Raw genomic sequence first — 6,568 nt, forward strand, 5'->3', positions numbered from 1 at the left:
AGCCCCCAATCCTTTCTTTTTCAGTGTTTTCAGACAGGTTCATCGTCGTCGTCGTCGTCATCATCATTGTCATCATCGTCATCATCATCACCATCATCATCATTGATACTTTTTATTACACTTTACGTGTCTGAGTGAGCACCCATGTGCATGTAAAGGTCAGATGATAATCTATGGGAGTTGGTACTCTTTTCCCAACACGTGAGTCTCAGAGAACTGAACTCAGGTGATGACCTAAGCTCGCAAATGCCTTTCTCTGGTAAATCGTCTCTCTGGCCTGAGTCAGGGCCTTATGTAGCTGAAGGCGGCCTTGAACTCCCGATCCTCCTGCCGCTGTCATTCCCAACTTAGAAAGTCCCTGCAAACACCCACCTGGAGTTCACATGCTTTTGTTTGTGCAGGGGTCAGAACCGAACCCAGGACTCTGTGCACCCTAGGCAAGCACTTTACCAACTGGGCTACATCCCAACACCTTGGCTTTTCTACTCCGAGGTACAAGGTTGTGGTCATTTCCTAACAGTCCCGCAAAGACATCTCCTTCCCATCCCTTCTTCCCTTCCTTTATCTAGGAAGAAAGCCCAAGGACCTCACTAAACTGCATCTGCTCTGAGGACATCTACAGGGCCTTTCATTTTTGATTGGGACAAGGCCTCACTGTGTACTCCTGGCTAGCCTGGAACTCTGTAGACCAAGCTGGCCTCAAACTCACAGAGAGCCTCCTGTGCCTTCCTCTTGAGCACTAGGATTTGGGGTGTGCACCCTCATCTGAGCAGAGGAACCCTTTTTCGAAGGCTCTAAATCATTGGTTCTCAACCTATGGGTTGCAACCCCCGGGGGGTTTGCAATGACCGTTTTTACAGGAATAGAACATAAGATATCCTGCATATCAGTATTTACATTATGATTCATAACAGTAGCAAAACATTATAGTTAGGAAGCAGCAATGAAATAATTTTATGGTTGTGGGGTCACCGCAATGTGAGGTAAAGAGTTGTAGCATCAGGAAGGTTGGGAACCACTGTGCTAGACAGAGTCTATGTTGTTCAGTTCACGGCTCTTTTTTTTTTTTTTTTTTTTTGGTTCTTTTTTTTCGGAGCTGGGGACCGAACCCAGGGCCTTGCGCTTCCTAGGTAAGCGCTCTACCACTGAGCTAAATCCCCAGCCCCCAGTTCACGGCTCTTTTTTTTTTTTTAAGATTTATTTATTTATTATATATAAGTACACTGTCACTGTCTTCTGACACACCAGAAGAGGTCATCGGATCCCATTACAGATGGTTGTGAGCCACCATGTGGTTGCCAGGATTTGAACTCAGGACCTCTGGAAGAGCAGTCGGTGCTCTTAACCGCTGAGCCATCTCTCCAGCCCCACGGCTCTTTAAACTTACATTCGAAGTCATGAAGACAAAATAATCAAATGGTAATGCAGGCCTGTGATTCCAGCTATTCTAGAAGACGAGACAGGGGGATTGAAAGTTTGAACCAGCCTGGGCTACATATCAAGTTCAATTTCAGCCTTACCTTGGTAATCTCTCCTCTCAGGAGGCAGAAGCAAGTAGACTTCTGTGGGTCCCAGGCCAGCCAAAATGAGAGGGGGTGGGGAGCAGGTGTGGAGTCCAATCCCTGTGATCCTGGCACTGGGGAAGCTGAAGGAGAAAGGTCGCTTCGAGTACCAGACTGGCCTGGGTTCCTGTGTGAGACACTATCCAGGAACAAGTAAGACACGGGCATGGTGGTGCAGGCCTGAAATGCCTGCACCGAGGAGGAGTCAGAGGCAAGAGGATCAGGAATTCAAGTTCAGCCTCAGCCCAGGAGAGCCAGCGGTTTGGAGTAGCCATGGCTGCCTTAAACTCCCAGTGTTCTCACCTCTGTGTCTTGCGTGCTCAGATCACAGGCATGCACAGCACATCTGGATTTCTATGCCCCGTGTCCAAAGCAGCCTTGCTGTGTGGTTGTCTCCCTCTTACCAGCCTTACCTTCCTCTCCTGCCTCCATGGGGAAGACCTCTGAGTTCCCAGGGGCCTTCGACCATTGAAGGGGTTTGAAGGCAACCCAAAAGATGGCCCTGACAGGAGCCTAACCACCCAGCTTGTCAGGTCACTTGAAAAACCTCAGGGTGGTCTGCTCTTCCCTGGGCCTGAGATCACAGAGGCGAGTCCCACGAGACCCCCACAGTGGGTGAGGTTGTGTGCAGTTGTGGAATGCCTAGGGTACGCCATTTTTTGAAGGGAAGGGACACTGAGTTGAGCCCTGGGGTGACTTGGAGGTTCCAGAGCTATAAAGAGCTCAAGCCATCGCCTCGGGGTCAGGTCAGGCTGATGCTTTAATACCAGGAAAAGGACAACGTAGCCTGGCACCAGGGGACCCGGAACGAGTTGGTGCTATGGAATGTGAACGTTGCTGGGGCTGGAAAGGATGCGGGCAAAGCTGGTCACATGCAGCTGTTGTCGATTTCATGCCCCGTCCTCTGCTGCTTCTTGGGGACGGGCTCCAGCTGTGGAGCCCAGGTGCCAATGAAGGTCAGATTTCCTCGGTAAGGGAATAAAAACGGTGTTTCCTCTGGAGGGGCGAGCTGCAGCTGCCTCACACACATACTTCCAGATTAGGCCAAATCCCACAGCAGGTGATGGGGAGGCTCCCAGTTAGAGTTCCAGTTGTGTGGGAGGTAGTAAGCAAGGGGAAACTGCGTGTGTATGGGCCTGCCCGTACACATGTGACGGTGCCTAGACCTGGGAATGGGTCACCTCTGTCCCTTCCTTCACACCACTTCACTGTGCCCCGTTTCTGCCACATGCGCCCTGGGTTAGGATTTAGGGACAAGAATGGTAATAGCTTAACTGGATCAAGGGTCATGCATGCAAGGGACAGGGATACGGAGAGAGGATGGGAGGAAGGGGCTGCTTGCTGTTGAAGTCTTGGTGGACCTGTGAAGAGTGAGGCACAGGCCCTTGTATGAGCTGAGGTAGCACTCTACTCTCGCCACTGACTTGGGGGATGGGGTGTTCGTGCCCATGTGTACACCCATGCCAGTGTCTGTAGCGGCCAGAGGAACCCTGCTCTGTCACTGGTTGCCTTATTCCCTTGAGGCAGGATCTTCTGCTCAACTTGGAGCCCAGCTGGAAGCTAGTAAGTCCCAGGGAGCCTCCTGCCTGCTGCCTGCCTTTGTATATGCATGCTTGGGATTTGAACTCAGGTCCTCATGCTTGCATACCAAGCACTTGTCTTGCTAAACCAGCTCCTTAGACCCTCTTTGCCTCTTTTTTGAGATAGGGCCTCAGGTAGCCCAGGCTGGCCTTGCTCTTTCTTTCTCTTTCTCTCTCCCTCCCTCCCTTCCTTTCCTTTCACCCTTTCTTTTTCTTTTTTGTTTCCCTTTTTGAGACAGGGTCTCACTATGTATCTCTGGCTGTCCTGGAAATCACTATGTAGAGCAGGCTAGCCCCAGACTCATAGAGTTGTGCCTGCCTGTGCTTCTTGGGTGCAGGGATCAAAGGTGTGTGCCACGGTGCCAGGCTTTGGGTATGAGCTTTCTTCTTGGTTGAGGAAGATCTTGAACTTCTGACCCTTCTGCCCTCACCTCCACGCAGTGCTGGGGTTACTGCTGTGTGTCACTGTGTGCACATGAGTTTAAAACATGTGCGCGTGTAGCGACTCAGAAACTGTGGTTGCCCAAAAATGCTGGTTCCTACTTTCCAGTAGCATTCCTGGGGTGGGCTCCAGCAACCCAAACCCTCTAGGTCATTGTGTCATCCCTTCATCTCAGTAGTGAGTCTCTGCATGGGGACAACACAGGTTTAGTCTGAGCACCAGTGGAGAGGACACTGTCATGAGAACCGGGTCTGAGTAAGCTGTGTCTCTAGGAGAAGTGTCCCCTGCAAGTAAAACCCGGGGGAAACATTGATTGTGTACCAGGCACCAGGTCATAAGTCTGCAGTTAAAACAGAGATCTCATAGTGTCTGTCCAGCCACACTGGCTTATCGGGCCTCGGTACTTTGTGCCTCCCAGAGTCTCTGAACACTAGGAAATGCTGGGCCACCTACGGCATGGAAATGAGCTCAAAGGGGGAATAGACTAGCTTGTCTGACGTCCCACTTCCCCTATTTTGCCCCATGTGATACGGGCCAATTACTTCCAATTTCTGAGCCTCAGTGTCTCCCCCCCAACCCCCAAGGAAGTGTTGCGGTGAGAAACCTTCCTGGAAGGGCTGCCCAGAGAGAAGGGGACGGGGCCAGTGCCCCACCCCCACCGCAGCGCGGCAGCCTGCCCTAGAGGCCCTGTCTTAATCACCGTGCACTAACAGCGGCTGTTTACGAAGCGCTCAGGCCCTGGTTGGCAGGTGTCATCACTCACTCCTGTTCCGGGCAGGGAGGCAGGCTCAGAGAGGGCAACTGGCCGCGGTGCTACCTTTTGCACCCGGACTCTTCCTCCCAGGTGCTCAAGTTAGCTTCATGTACATACCGTACATACGTACGTACAGTACGTACGTGGGCTGGAGCCTCCCTGATCAGGGTGTTGTCTGTCTTCCCCTCTCAGCAGAGTCTGCCGGTGGCCTGCTGGAGAGGAGCCCAGTGCTGTTCACAGGCTTGGAAGCTTCTCAGAACCGGGACAGACGAAGGGGCCAGGCTCCAGCTGTCTCCATGCTGCCTAGCGCCGGCTGTGGAGGGCAGGCTTGATGGAGTAGCAAAGCTTGCACAGGGGAATTAGCAGCATCTGTGTCCTGACATGGGACGTCAGGAATGTGAGACAACCCCAGCAACTGTATGCCTGCCAGGGACGTTGGCAGGGAGGGGCTGGGGGCAGGCCATCCAAGCCTTCCTGGACCCCAGAAATCACCAGGCAGCAGCTGTTCCTGTCACTCTAAGCAACCTGGTCCTGGGCTCTCGTATGCACAGGGTCTGCAGAACTCGGGGTGTCTGTTCAGCTACTCTATGGAACCCCGTTTTTTCTTTTGTCCTGTCTTCACAGTACTGGTAATCAAATCTGAGTCCTTTTTGTTTGTTTGTTGTTTTGGTTTTGCTTTTTGCTTGTTTGTTGTTTTGGTTTTGCTTTTGCTATAAGGCTTAACTCCTTAGCCTTGGCCTGACTGGACCGCATGATGTAGATCAGGCTGGTCCTAAACTCACTGATCTGCCATCACGTCTGGCCTGCTTTGATCTTAGTCTTTTTCTTTTTAAAGACTGTTTCACCCTGTAGCTCAGAGGGCTGGCCTATAACTCGTTCTCTGTCCCAGGCTGGCATCAAATTTGAGGTGATCCTCTTACCTCACACACTCTGAGTGTGGGGATTACAAGTTTGGGCCTGGGGTTGGGGATTTAGCTCAGTGGTAGAGCGCTTGCCTAACAAGCACAAGGCCCTGGGTTCGGTCCCCAGCTCCGAAAAAAAGAAAAGGAAAACAAACAAACAAACAAACAAACCAAGTTTGGACCCACCATTCCTGACTTTATTTCTGGAGACAAGGTCTGTTCCCTTACCCACCTCCAACTCTGGCTGATCCACCCGCTCAGCCTTCTGAGTGGAGTCTTTCTTCTCCTCTCTGAGACAGTCTCACCATGTCCAGTCGCTCCTGGAATCCAGAAATTGTCAGGCGGAAACTGCCCCTATGACACTGAACAACCAGGTTCTGGGCTCTGATGTGCATAGACAGAGCCTATTGAGAACCCAGGGTGTCAGCTCAGCTCTATCATGGAACCCCATATGTACCCCAGGCCGATTTCAAACTCCTAATTAAAAAATATTCATTTTATTTTTAGTTATGTGTATTTGTGTATGTGAGTGTGTGCTCATTGCATACAAGTGCCAGCAGAGGGCAGAAGAGGGCACCAGACCCTCTAGACCGGAAGTTAGAGCCTGTTGCAAGCCACGCCTAGGGGACCCTGGGAACTGGAGTCAGGTCCTCTGCATGCATGTGCTCTGGGTGCTCTGAATTGCTGAACCATCTCTCCAGCCCCACCCCCAATTCTTGAATTATCCTCCCTTCGGTCTCCTCAGTAGCTTGGACTAGAGGTGGGTAATAATGTACTAGACACAGAAGGGAAAACAGCCTCCCTGTGGTCAAGCTGTGCTGAGACCATCGGTGACTCAAGAGTAGCCATGGGCCAGCAGTGGAACTGTGGACCATGGGGCTTTTGGTCTGTAGCTCTTGGTCCTTATACCTCATCCCAACCTCCCAATCTTTTCCTGACCCAGGCAAACCCAAGGGATCTGCCTCAAGACCTGGAGTGGTGGCAGGACTCAGTCACTGACTGGTAATCTCTAAGGGGAGACTGAGTTTGGAAGCAGGTCTCAGTCAGAACATGTGGTTATTATGTATGGTACTTATACCAGGAGCCGACCACTGCCCATACATACATACATATATATATAATTCATTTTTATTTGTTTTCTTTTTACATATGTGAATTTTTTTGCCTGCATGTGAATGTCGGTGTGTCCAGTGCCCATGGAAGTCATAAGAGGGTGTTGGCTGCCTAGGAACTGGAGTTACAAATAGTGAATGTTGGGAATCAAACCCCGGTCCCTGGGGAAAGTTACAGGTGCTCCTAAACAATGAGCTATCTCTTTAAAATTTGAG

Source organism: Rattus norvegicus, chromosome 17 (assembly GCF_036323735.1).
Source record: "Rattus norvegicus strain BN/NHsdMcwi chromosome 17, GRCr8, whole genome shotgun sequence".
NCBI lineage: Eukaryota > Metazoa > Chordata > Mammalia > Rodentia > Muridae > Rattus > Rattus norvegicus.